The 13,356-nt window shown below is 41.2% G+C and overlaps 1 protein-coding gene across 23 annotated transcripts in view; it reads right to left on the bottom strand.

Moving 5' to 3' along the window:
* BBX (BBX high mobility group box domain containing) overlaps positions 1-13,356 on the bottom strand; it is a 166,645-nt gene that overhangs the window by 129,391 nt on the left and 23,898 nt on the right. For 2 of the 23 annotated variants that reach the window (XM_063349579.1, XM_063349526.1), the window contains exon 1: positions 1,229-1,494. The exons of 18 other annotated variants lie outside the window; for them this stretch is intronic. The gene's annotated coding sequence lies outside the window, so the exon portion shown is untranslated. Of the gene's footprint in view, positions 1-1,228; positions 1,495-5,473; positions 5,592-13,356 lie in introns of those variants that run through there. 3 more of the 23 variants (XM_063349530.1, XM_063349572.1, XM_063349605.1) reach the window with 3 other exon arrangements.

Here is a 13,356-nt window from a genome sequence, read left to right on the forward strand (position 1 = left end):
TAAATTTGTTTCATTTTATAGCAGAACCAATAAATTCAACCAGCATCACAGAAAACAGCTACTCAAAGTGCACTCTGGTCTGGATCGAGAGCACAAACAGTTCTGGTCAGGACTCAGAGCTTGGGACACATCACATCTCCCATGATCCTGAACAAGATCCCTGACTTCTACCTACTGTACCTTGTCATCCAGGGAGCAGCTCAGACCTGCAGCAGTGCCCTGTAGCTGCAACAGCAGCATCTAACGCCTGGCTGGCCCATCACTGCTACACTTTGAGTTGCTTCTTATGAAGAATCCTCTGCAAAAAATCACTCAGGGCACCACAGTCAAAATGAACAAACTTGTCCCATTAATCTGACTGTTAATGGGCAGTAATGAGAAGGCAGCAGCAGAAGGATACTACAGCACAAAGTAAGTATCAACTTGCCAGCAGTTACAGATTAATGATTTTAGAGCTCCATTAGAAGGTATACAGAAAACGATGCTCGCCTGTTTAAAAAGCTGAAAGATGGTTAATGAACCTGTACTATTTACATTCTTCACTCCATAAAGAAAAATAACCTTCAAAAAATTTAAATTTAAAAAAATTGCAACAATGTAAGAAGACATGTTTCTATACAAGTTGCCTGTTTGTTGCAACTGAGATATTCTTCCAAATAATCTGCTTTCTCTCAAACAACCTGGCTTCCATCCTGAAGGATACTCAGCAACCGTAAGAAAAATTTTGTTTTTTCCTTTTTGTTTTTGCTGTATTTCCGCACATTATAAAATCATGTAATTTCACGTTATTCTAGATCCATAGCTATTACTAAGTCACACATTACTAAAGTCTCTTTCTGGCACTATTCAATCCATCTAGAAGTTCTGAAGCTACCTATTGAGTGATTTTTCTATCGGAAGTTGGCTGGAGTGAATCTTACCTTTATTGTCTGTCCTTTACAGCTATATTTGTGCCGTGTATATATACGGCACAATGTCTTTCTTTTCAATGAAAGAAAGACATATTTACATGCTATAAACTTCCATTGACTACAGTTCTTTTGCTACAGCGAAATCCATCATTTCCTGAGTGTACTCCATTACAGTATTAGTAGGAGCAAAAGCATCTAATCAGAGAGCATAACAACATAATTGCTCGTTTCTTGTTATTGAGCTGGGGCAGGTTGAGATTCTTGGTTTCCGCCTCTAACAACTCGCTGGACCTACGCGACGTAAAACCGGCACTCACCTCCTTCGCCTTCCACGGTCACAGAGCTGGCACAGAAATGTTTTCGGCGCAGCAGCCTACCATTCTGCCCACAGCTCCGCCTCGCCGCAACAGAACAAAAATCACCATGATACCGCTTCTCCAGCTCGGCGTGCTGGCCCGTCAAGTCGCAGAGCCTGCAGCCACCCGTAAAAATTAACTCCAGAGCGATGAAAATAACTCTTTCCAGGGGAGGAGCGGCGGGGCCGGGAGGAAGGCTGGAAGCAGGAAGCTGATCTCAGCAGCGCGGGGCGCACGGACGGGGCGGAGCGGAGCGGAGCGGGGCGAGCGAAAGCCGAGCGGCCACTCGCCACTCACGGCTGGGCTTTGGCCCCGTGGACGCACACCCCCGCCTTACCCACAGGTCGGTCCCACGGCTAACACGGACGCCAACAACACCCCCTTCCCCACGCACACACATGGCCGCCCGCCCCCCCCCCCACCCCCCCCGCTTTTTCCCTCCCCCCACCAGGTAGCCAGCTCTGCGCAGCCGGTCGCCCGCCCGCGCGCCCTCCCCCGAGTGGCCTCGGATGCTTTCCCGTTGGCCCCAGCCCGGGCGAGGGCTGCCCCCGGCGGGGGCTTTCACGCGTGAGCCGGTGCGAAAGGACACGTCCCGCGGGACCGAGGCGACCCTCCCGCCCCCGCAGCTGGAGGCAACGCCTGCTGCGCATTGAAAACGAGAGGTGGTGGGCTCTTCTGAAAGATGGAACTGACATATTTTGCACCTAACTAACTACTTTTGATGAAGCCATATAAAAACGGGGCGGGGGGGGGAAAGGAGGGATTCTTCAGGAAAACACCTTCAAGAACCGCAAGGCTTTTCAGGCTAAAATTCAAAGCGACACCAAGCTGGGGTTACCTCTTAAGAGCATCTCCTGCCCTGCATCAACCTTCTCTCCCTAAAGCATACGCTCACCCCGCCAAGGCCCCCCTTCCCAGGGGATGGCACCTTAGGAGTGAGGTTTGTTCATATCTTTAGGATGGCATTTACAAAACCCCACGTAAAAAAACAGAGCGATACATAACATTCCAAGTAAATGTAAGCTTGGAAAACAAAGCGTCAAGTTAAAGCCAAAAAGATACCAGGCAAGGTGGACCAACTACCAACAGGAGCCATCAGCCGTTGTTTCAAAAGAAGAATTAAAACCCATAATGGAAGGCAGCACAACAGTGGATCTTCCTAACGCTCACACAGCCAGGATCTGACCTATTCCTCTCAGCTAAAAGCAGACAATCCCTCTGCATTTATGATCTTTCCAAGTAAGACCAGCGAGATAACCACAGAGAGTATTCCTATTTAGACACCTGTCTGTCTCTCTCTTTCAGGTCTGAATGTTTTGCCTCATCAGCTTTGCATGGGAAGATTTGCAGGAATTCTGCACTGGGGGGTGCAGAGGGGACACCGGACCAAAACAAAACAAGACAGTACATTGGTTTAAGTCAAGTTCTTACATTATTTTTTTTTAAATCCTGTCTGGTGCCCTCTACACTGGTACTGACAGGAGAAGGGAAAACAGAAGCAAGGTGGCCAACCAATTTGATCTTCACACTTCTTTCATAAATCTTCTCTTCTCTGCTCAATAGGGGAACCTGTTAGTATGTTTTTAACTCGCATTTGGAAGATCCTGTCCAGAGGCTTATGAAACCCAGCAACTTTTAACAAAGCATGTAATGACTCCTTTGAAATTCACTGTGCCTTGTTCACTTTTTGACACTGTTTCAAAGTATGTCCTATACTCAGTCTGCAGTTGAATCCAGACTGAGCCAGAGACACAACCACACCTCTCTCCCTACCTCTCTGCAAAGCCCGATGGCCTTCACTTCCAAGAGTGGACAGACAGGACCCGTGCCTTGGTCCTCAGCCCTCCCAGTTCACAGCCTACCTCCGGTGACTGCAGTTACATTAACCCCTCGGGCTGTAAGATGAAGGTCGCTGATGCAGACATACACCCCCACCTACAGCTACTGATGAGAGTTCTCAGCTCTGACAGAATGGATGCAAAGCCTTACTGCAGCAGTATCTTCAGGTGCTGTAGCAACATCAGCAGAGCCACAAGGAGACTAAAGGCAGCCTAAGTCTCAGCACGCAGGCTAGGCCAGCCAGCATACCACAAAAACATGCCAGACCCTATCCATCCTAATCTCAATGTCAATTCTGCACCAGTGTCCATGTAGTTTGGCAGCTTTATCCCATTTCATTCACACGCTAGGACACTAGTTTCACTCTCAGAAGAGCCTTCTTTTCAGGGAAACTATTAGCACTGAAGTGACACACAGCTGCTTCCTTACTAAGAAAACACATAGTTTAAAGCCTGAACTATACTAGAAGTGGGAATGTAATTTATACACTCAGATGAACAGATTTAGTGAACGTTAAAACCAAGAATTCACAAAAACTGCATAGGATATTGTGATGGCAGTGGTGCGCGGACCAACAGCAGGCAAGGTTAAAATACAGGTTAAGAGCTCAATTTAGGAGAAAGGGTAAAGATATTCCCAACCCTTTTCTGGTACAATTACTGTCACATAAATGCCTGGGCTCCTCTTCAAATCAAAACAAACACCTGTACAGCATCACTCACAGCTCTGGGAGTCCACCACACCAGTGACAAAAGAGCCCATAAACCCACCTCCTGTCCCAGGGATTATTCTGCGTATTTCAGAGCCTACCTGCTTTACAGAAGAGAGATCCTACAGACTTGAGTACTGTTTTTTTCCCTGCTATTCAAATTGATATTCTGTTTTGAAAGGGCACTTCTCAGTTCTCACAAACACTGGCCAGGTATGCTGTTGCTACAGTGTACCAGCCTCCTTCCTCCTCTCTACTTCTTCAGTTCAAGTACTTATGTACACCTGTGAGAGTATTTCATTAAACACAGAAGAGCAATTTCTGGCACTCTTGACATGACAGTCAAAGACAATTTATTCCAGCAACCTAGAAGACACCAAAAGCACTTTTTTAAAAAAAAAAAAGTAGTATTCTTAGTTAGTAAATAAAAATCATTAACCAATTTACAAAGTTGACTAACAAATCACTTAAAGCACATCTTTAGCAATGCGCATCTTTACCTTCAGTCTATCTTGACTTAGTAACAAACTAAAACACTCTCATACATCTTTTTAAGTAACTTGCTATTATTAATTTTGCAAACTTTTTTTTTATTCTGAAAAGGTTCTGAAAGACCTTCCTCTGTTGACCCACTTCAGTCCCTTACTGTTGAAAGCACTTCATCCTTAAGATGTTGGAGAGACACTGGCTAAAGTATTGCATTGTTTTCAGTACAAAAATCTCCACTTCTTTAACTCTGCCTTTCTACGCAAGAAACTTCCTAGAAAAATTAAAAGTAGCATCTGCTTGTACTTCAAATAATTATTCTCTGCTTCTTTGCCCCTCCCAAGTTTCCTTGACTGAGGTCAAACTAACAAGTACATTTTAAAAATCAAAGTTTACCATTTGTAGGATTTCAGTGGCAGGACTGTGAAAGTCATTATTAGGCAGCCGTTCTTCTCAAAGTGAAACAGTTTGTGCTAAACACTACCAAGCAGCTAGACTTCTGTCATTATCTTTGCTGGCTAGTGTTATTATCCTGTCCAGAGGTCTCTGACTTCAGTATAGATACAGCATTAGATCAGCAGTTTTTACACTGCAGCCGTTATTTCCTACGGGTCTGCAAAAGTAACTAAGAAGATTAGTCCATTGTTGGTAGGCTTACATTCATTTTTCAGGCATCCGTATCATCTACAGGACACTTTTTTAGTGGTTTTAAGGTAATAATAATAAAAAAAGGTTGAAAACCCACTACTTTAAATTGCGTCAGCTTTTTTCTCACAGGGAGGATACAAGTTTTTTGAAAGCCTGAAAATGGTCATGAAAAGGGATCATCTACCATATAATCGTCCTTTAGCTACTAAACAACATAAAAACCTACCTCAGAAAGAAGGCATGAAGTTGGAAGTAGCAAGCGTACACACTCCTGTACTTTAAACTCATTCACATAGACTTAGCAGTCCACACACTTCCAATCAAATAGTTATTCTGTACATTTTTAACATTAACTTGAAATTTTTGTATTGCTTAAACTACAGTTGTCAAAATTCATTCGTGTGTGACAATTTCTGACCTCTCATTCCCTACATTAAAGGCAGGTGGAGATTAGGCACCAAATTATCTCTGTATTTATTTAAAACAAGCCAACCCAGAGACAGTTTGATCACAAATTTACTCACTGCATCAGTACATCTATCTTCTCCTGAACTGACGTGACAGGATGACTTCTCCTGGCTTGTTACTCTGGTACTTTAGAAACATTAAAATTACTTAGAAAGTGACCAAGATGGGGAAGACCTGGTGAAAGAAGATACAAAGGGAAAAAGTAATACTGATGAATCTTGCACAGCTGAAAGCTTTCTCCTGCTAACCAGCAAGGAAATATAACACCAAACAATCACGGAAACAAACATTTTCAGAGTACATTTAAAATAGTCCACTGATAGTCACTTCCAGATTAAGTTTTGAAGACATCCAAACAATTCTCCAATCAACCACATTTGCAGTATCAGTCTATTATTGTAATCTAGCATCCTGTAAAATTCACAAGAGAATTGTGCTCACATATACATACAGAGTTTGCAGCAGTATCAATAAATTACCGTCTCCACTGAAGCTCCATGTTTTATTCCAACCCCATGAAGAAATACAATATTAATCACTAAACAGTCACTACTCAGCTCAAAATGGATACAATCTCCCAATCTAATGCTTATATAACTCTGCAATACAACACAGTTAATTTAACACTAAACAGATAAATTAATTCATCAAACATTCCAGAAAACACCATCAACAAGCAGTGTATTCAGAAATAGCAGAATCACCATTTTAACGATTCCTACATCTCAGCACTTCTTAGACGTTGTATCAAATATTTTCATATATGCACATGTACACAGAAGATCTCCCTGAGCTCTGTAGTACATTAATAGCATACAGCTATGTAGCACATTAACAGCATACAGCAGATTTCCATCCCCAAAAAGCCACTGCCCCATTACCTACTACATAACCCCACACATCACAAGTGTCAGAACAACTTCAGGTACAAATGTCATACCTAAATAACGCGTAAAATACCCAAGCCAAAAATCCTATCACAAATAGCATGCTGTGCCTTCTCATCCCTTCCCCACTGACAGCCTGAGAAGTTAAATCCCAGCCCCTCTCTGCTATAGGTGGAAGGCACTCAGATACTACATACAATGCGGCAGAATAAAATCCTAACACTGTTGCCTCCTTTTTAGCTTTATTACCAGAACAAGACACTGGCAAGTTTAGAGGTGCAGAAGTTTACTTCTCACAATGTAAGGTCTCACACTATCTGTAGCACAAAAACCCTACCACATTTCCAATATCAAAATCTTTTAAAATTAGGAAGGTTTTGTCTAGTTTTTGCTTTAAGAATAAGGAGAGCTGTTCTCCATGAGACTAAAATGCAAAACAGACTTTTAAAAAGAAAACTACATTGATATAATCTTCTCTATTTTCTAGTTCTATCAGAAACAATTTATTAGAAAGACATATACTTCTGGGTTGTTTTTTTTTAAAAAAAAAAAAAAACAAACAAAACCAGTTTTCTTCCTAACTGTACTACACAACATTCTGTAAGCATATTCTTAAAAAAGATGCAAAGGTTCAAAGAGCAGTTGCAAAGAAAGCTATTTCACTCTACTAATTTGTGTCAAGTTTTATGGTTCCTATCCTCCCTCCTAAATGGGAAACTAACTGTGATAAAACACCAAGCCCAATTAGAAACAGCCACTACACACAACTATTTATTTGAATGATTTCCTTTAGAGTATGTGTAATTGTTTTTACAGAATCCTTTAGTGTTTGGGCCAAATATTGTCATCTTTTCTCAAAAAAAAAAATTCCTCCAGCTTCAAATCTTATTCAGCAAGTACTTAATTGAATTCAAATCTTGACACATATAAAAACAAGTCTTTCAAATTTATTTTATTTTAATGAAATGCTAGAAAACCACTATGGCAGACTGAGGTCTGCATTCAGGATACACTTGTGATTTTCTTCAGGTTACAGTATTAACTTGCACATTAGAAAGCCCAAGTTTAGCACTTATTTGAATATTAATTATTAAGATAGTGATCAAGTGCAATATAAGACTTTAGTACCAGAACTAGAAATCAGATTTTTGGATCTTGGTCCCACTGGTATCACATTTGCCAAAATCCTGAAGTTTAGCTTTGTTTTGGGTTGTAATCTACAATCCATTCCTTTTAGATTTAACGGCCAAAACCATGACAAACTTCTGTAGGCACTGGAAGAAGTTGGGCGACAAAGTGGGCAAGATTTAGAAAACACACAAGTGACTTAAAGAAATGTGTTTTGTTCACTTCTGTGGACAGCTGGCGGCTGTGCCAGCCACGGCAGGAGATGAGATCAGTCTCTGTGGCAGCATCAAGCGAGAGAGGGAGCAAGCACAGAGGAGAGAGGTCGGGTCCCTGCAGGTGGGCTGCCATCCCATTCTTGGCATATCCAGGTTATATTTTCCTCCACAAACACGCTTTCTGGAAAAGCGAGCAAGGCAGCAAAAGCAGCAGGGAAATAATTTTTTTGTTCAGTTTTACTTGAGAGCAAACCCATCCTGACCTTTAACTGTTCTTACGCTGTTTTGACCTACAGCTGCTCTCCCACCTCTGCAGCCTCCCCCTTCCACCCTCACTCTCTGGCAGAGGTGGCCCAGGCACCCCACCCTGTCCTGGGGTGCCCACCCTGCTGCAGGGGTACACCATCACACGCCACGGCAAGGGTACACAGCACGCACCACGGCTTTGGCAACAGCCACCCCTGGGAAGCAGAGCTGCTAGGGGGACAGCTGGCCCCAGCCAAGGCCATCGCAGCTGTGAGCAAGGACAGAGGACTCCTCCCTGGAACACGGTGGGGGGGCAGGTTACGCCTGCAAGAAAGTGCCGTGTAAATACACTACCCAGCATGCAAATCCAGCAAATAAAGTAAAATTTTCATCGCCTCTGTGGATTTATGAGATGTCATAATCTTTACCTGTTCCTTTGTTTTACCAACAACTCTTTCCTCTGAATGATTGTGAACAAATTGAAATCGAGGTGCTTCTGCAAAACAATTAATTAGCCTTGGCTAATTGCAAACTCACTTTAAAAAAACACCCATAAATGTGAAACCATAAATGTGAAACCCTAAGCGACACTTATTACTGGGTTTCACACACCAGAGCAAAATATTTGCTGTAACATCTCTCATGATGATGTCCACTCTTATCCAAAGACCTGACACCAAAGCCGGACGTGTGAATCAGTAGCTGTCACATGGTCTTCTCTAACTAAGAGTTTCTCTACATTTTGTCAGCATACTATCTAAAACTAAATGAGTCATTTTTCTCATTCAATAAAAAAAAAAAAAAAGAAGCTTTTTCTTCTCTGGTCTGTGGTTTTCTCCCCAGTGTTTGTGTGGGACTCTAAAGCTAAAAAAAGTTTCTATTATGCAACACTTCACTTTACTATAAAATAACACAAAACAGATTACCAACTTTAAAAATTCACATTTTACTTCAAACATGCAACACACCCCCAAAAGAAAAACCCCAAACGCAAACTTGTTTGTTTGTTTTTTTGTTTGGTTGGTTGGGGTTTTTTTTTTTGTGTGTGTTTTTTGTTTGTTTTTTGGGGTTTTTTTACATTTTAGGTTCAGCTACCAAAAGTCAAAGCACTATGTAAAATACTGATTGATGCACATATAAATACAACAAACCTCTTCATCACGGAATATCATACAGGTTTCTTGCATTCAAGACTAACACACATCTGTGGGACACCATAGAAGAGGGTGGGTCTCTTCCTTCTACTCCAGCATGAATGCAAGGAACACAGATGCCAATCTACATGTTAGCTACCTGCTTGTATAAAAATAAACACAGTAAGAGCATTAATATATTGGCCTTTCTGTAATATATAAGCTGCTGCTTTTGTTTTTAATTTACAGGAAGAAAAGGTTTAAGATAGGCCACTTGTTACCAAAGGATGCAATGCTTTATAGATCCAAGTTACGTCCTTGGTCTATGCAGAAGAACAACAAACACTCTAGTTAGGGTATGACACTGGCTTGCCAGTATCACAAATTCTCCTATTCCTGCATCGGTCCTGCACTCCTTAAGTTAAACACAGGTTAACAATAACAGCTATTTACATTAAAACCTCACACAGCAAAATGCTGTGGCTGCAGAGCTGACCCACTGCTACTTTTGCTACCGATGCATTTTGAACTGCCACAGAAAGGTGCAATGGCCCATAGGAGACAATAAAACTTCCAGATGCTGCTGTTAAACTTTAGAGAAGTCATCCGTTGTGTACCTGTGTCTCTCACCTAGCTGATCACCACTGCTGCTCTTTGGGACCCTGTGCGGTACAGCCCAGGAGAAGGAAGGAGAGCAAAAGCTAGCTTTGATGATGAGGAGACCTGAGAAAGGGCAAGTGCATTCCTCTAGGAGCAAGAGGCTGCTGTAACAAGCAACCTGGAGAAGTTCAGCATCTTCTCCAATATTCACATTTTTGTCAAAGCGATTTCACTATTATAATTTGATCTTCTGACTTGGGAGTAGGTTGTGAACTTAACTGCATCACTTGTGGACCAATGCGGTGTACGAACCACACAGACATAATAATTCCCTGACAACGGACACTCAATTAAATCTTCAGCACACTAAATACTGTATTGATTATTATTCCTTTTTTTTTTTTAATTTTACTTTCTCTATAGGAGAGTGGAGGGAGGACAGCGGAGAATGCTAAACGCAGCCTTGAAGAATTATGCTGGTGTAAGAGCACAAAGCTCAGCCCAATAATTGCAGCACTCAGCCATCACATTTACAGTTTCTTTTAATTTTCATTTAATTTTAGTACCTGACTTCATTTAAGTCACTAAAAGACCAGTTTAATCTATTTAAGCAATGGGTACTAAATAGATACTAAATCGAATAGCACACACTAGATACTTTAGATAAACACAGGTAACTTGATGTTGACAGTTAACAGAGAGTTGACTGACAGTCAGTGTTGACTGACTTCTGTATTTCACATACAATCCCAAGAACTTTAGTTTTCAATTACAGCTTATTTAAGGAAAGGCAGAAGAGCAGGGCAAAAATTCTACCCTGAGCACCAAAGGCAATATGCTCATCCTCCTCTGTTTGCCCCTATAAAACCCAAGAACAAGCCCTCTAATAAGCAGATCTTATCCCCAACTAGTTTTCACTTTCAGCAACAAAACTTAATATCAAAATAAATACCAAGCTAATTGAATAATAATTTCCCAAGAGAAACTACTGCTTTCAACATCCAGTGCTATAAAAGAAATCCATAAACAGGATTTGCAACTTGCTAGTGTAGGAAGAGCTGCTGCTGCAGCCTAACCAGACTTTGCACCTTGAAGGAATTTCCAAGATGTGCCCTCGTTGCATATGGCACCAGCTATCAGTGACTGTCCCCAAAGACTCCAGATGGCTTCAGCAGCCCTATGCTCCTAGACACAGAAGCCTTACTCAAACCAACTAATAGAGTACAAGGAACTCTAACCACAGCAGCCCAGCCCAGCTCTGCATGAGCTAATTTACCCTAACACGATGCAAGTTAAATTAGCATGCACAAAGCACCATGCTACCACTGCCAAACCACTTCTGATACTTGTTCTACCTTATTGCAAGCACACTTAGGTTAACTACAAAACACAGTGGTCTACAATGTAGACATACCCTTAATGTTTGAGATTATGCCAGGTTTTATCCATAGGTTAGGCTTAAAAATGCTACATTTTAACAAGGTGCTTCTAGAAGTTGGTAGTAAAGAATCTTCTGAATTTTTCTTTAAAAGACCCTGCATACTGCACAGCCAAATTACTAGACCTCAAAAATTCCTCAAATCCAATTGCAAATCAGACTTGGGAGGGATGCAGAAAACTCTTAGCTTTGTTAGTAAACAGGCAGTATATATTTGCCTGTTTGTTTGGCTGGACTCTTTAGCTGAGCTGGGCATTTACCAGAGACCAGCGATGCCCTGCATTCCCAAGGAGGTCATGGAGAAGAGAAAGCACTCAGCACCTCGGCAGGGGATCTGGTTGATGGGACAACTGCAATTGTCCCTGAATTAACTAAAATCAACAGAATAGTTGAGACATTTAAGACAGGGTTTGGCAGATAGGGAGGGAAGACCCTGGGTTTACAGTGGAGAGGCACATGTCCTGCGTTGTCCTCTTCACCTCCCACCTCCACTTCCTCTAGTAATACTGTGATTAATTTGGAGTTATACAGCAATTGTCATCAATTGCCAAATTATTCAGTAATATTTACTAGACATCCCAGTTCACTGTAATAATTTTAAGTACATCACAAAGCAGAAACCTCTCACGATCATGTATTCATCACTGCTCAGAATGACCACCCAGCGACCAACCACTGTTTTCTGGAACATTACCACTCTGCCCAGTAAGACATATGTCACTATACACCCTGGAGCCTTTTTCTGAATTGCCTCTGGGATTGAATTAAACCAAGTTGCTTGCACTACTCTTTCTACCCCTGGTATTATCATGATCACTGAATTTTTGTGCATAAAGAAACTTAAGAATGAAACTTTACCTTGCTATAATATGCTGGATGTGCAGCAGTAGCAAACTCTCTGCAAGCCACATTAAGGTCTACACATTTGTAGCATACAGGACTACACTTGAAGAACGCTGTTGAACACAGACACCTGGGTAATACATGATTTCCCATCTTAAAGTTTAAAACTGATTTCTTTCATCATATCTACATACAGGTACGTGGGGTTTTTTTGAGTATTTCAAGTCACCATAAGTGACCCATTGCTTACGAGTTGCAATGGGAACGAGGCATTTCTCTCACTTGCATGACCGAAAGCTTCAAACAGAAGTAATGGCAGATATAGCTAAGTTTGTTTCAATAAACACCGACTGCTTAATAAAGCACAGTTGATAGTCACAACTGATAGTCAGTCTGATCCTACTGGTACATAACTGTGTAAATCATGTGTCTGTTCAACTGTATAGAACAGATTTCAGTAGTCTGCTTATCAAATGCTGAATCCTTGCTTAATTATTTACTTTTCTAATCATTAGTTTAGGATGTTTATGTAAGAACTAACATTCTTTTCAAATGAGAGGCAAGTGAAAGGTGTAACCATTAGAAATCACAAAATTTTCACTTTGAAATTACAAGTATCATCTGACTGCATCCACTGAAATTATTCAGGTCAGCCCTAACAACAAAGATCTTTCCTAAGTTTCATGCATTCCTGCAATAGGGGTATAAAAAGAAATGCTTCTGCAGCTTCCATATTTTGGCAAGACAATGGTATATGCTACTCCTTTATGGCAGCTGCTGAAAACATTCATCTCTACATCTTGTTTTACTGACAGAGATGATAGGACAAGATGTAGGTATTTTACTGGACAATGCATGTTAGTACAACAGGTCTGTAAGCCACTACAGAATTGATTCTAAATGTTCTTAACTTCAGTTGCTTCCATCATTGCTAGAAAAGGAAACGACACTATTTCATATACAGGCATTCATATACATTCCAGATATCTCTATCACGAATGCTTAGAACCTTTTTCTACACCATAATGGCAAGCAATTGACACGAAGTGGGATGGGAGAAACTGAAATTTCATAGAAAAGTTGAATTAGTTTTACTCCTAATACCTGTCTACTGGTTAAGAAAGCTCCCTATTCTCAGTTTCACCTTAGTCCTACTGAATTCCATTGTCTGTTCACATAAACAGGGCTGTCCAAATTCCCAAAGATGCCTGGCTACTATACAGATCTGTCTTCTCATTCAAGAAATAAAAATGGACATTTACCGATTTAAAATAAAATCTCTTAACACAAATCAAGAAATTCACAGTCTCAAAACCAACACTCTGTGGTCCACTGAATCAGGGCAAATCACTTCATCTTACTACTCTTCGGTTCAGTGTTACTTCCACCAACTAAAACCCTGGGGTCCACCGAGTTTTTCTAAGACAGGCCAGAGATATTTTACAAAAA

Source organism: Chroicocephalus ridibundus, chromosome 1 (genome assembly GCF_963924245.1).
Source record: "Chroicocephalus ridibundus chromosome 1, bChrRid1.1, whole genome shotgun sequence".
Lineage (NCBI taxonomy): Eukaryota > Metazoa > Chordata > Aves > Charadriiformes > Laridae > Chroicocephalus > Chroicocephalus ridibundus.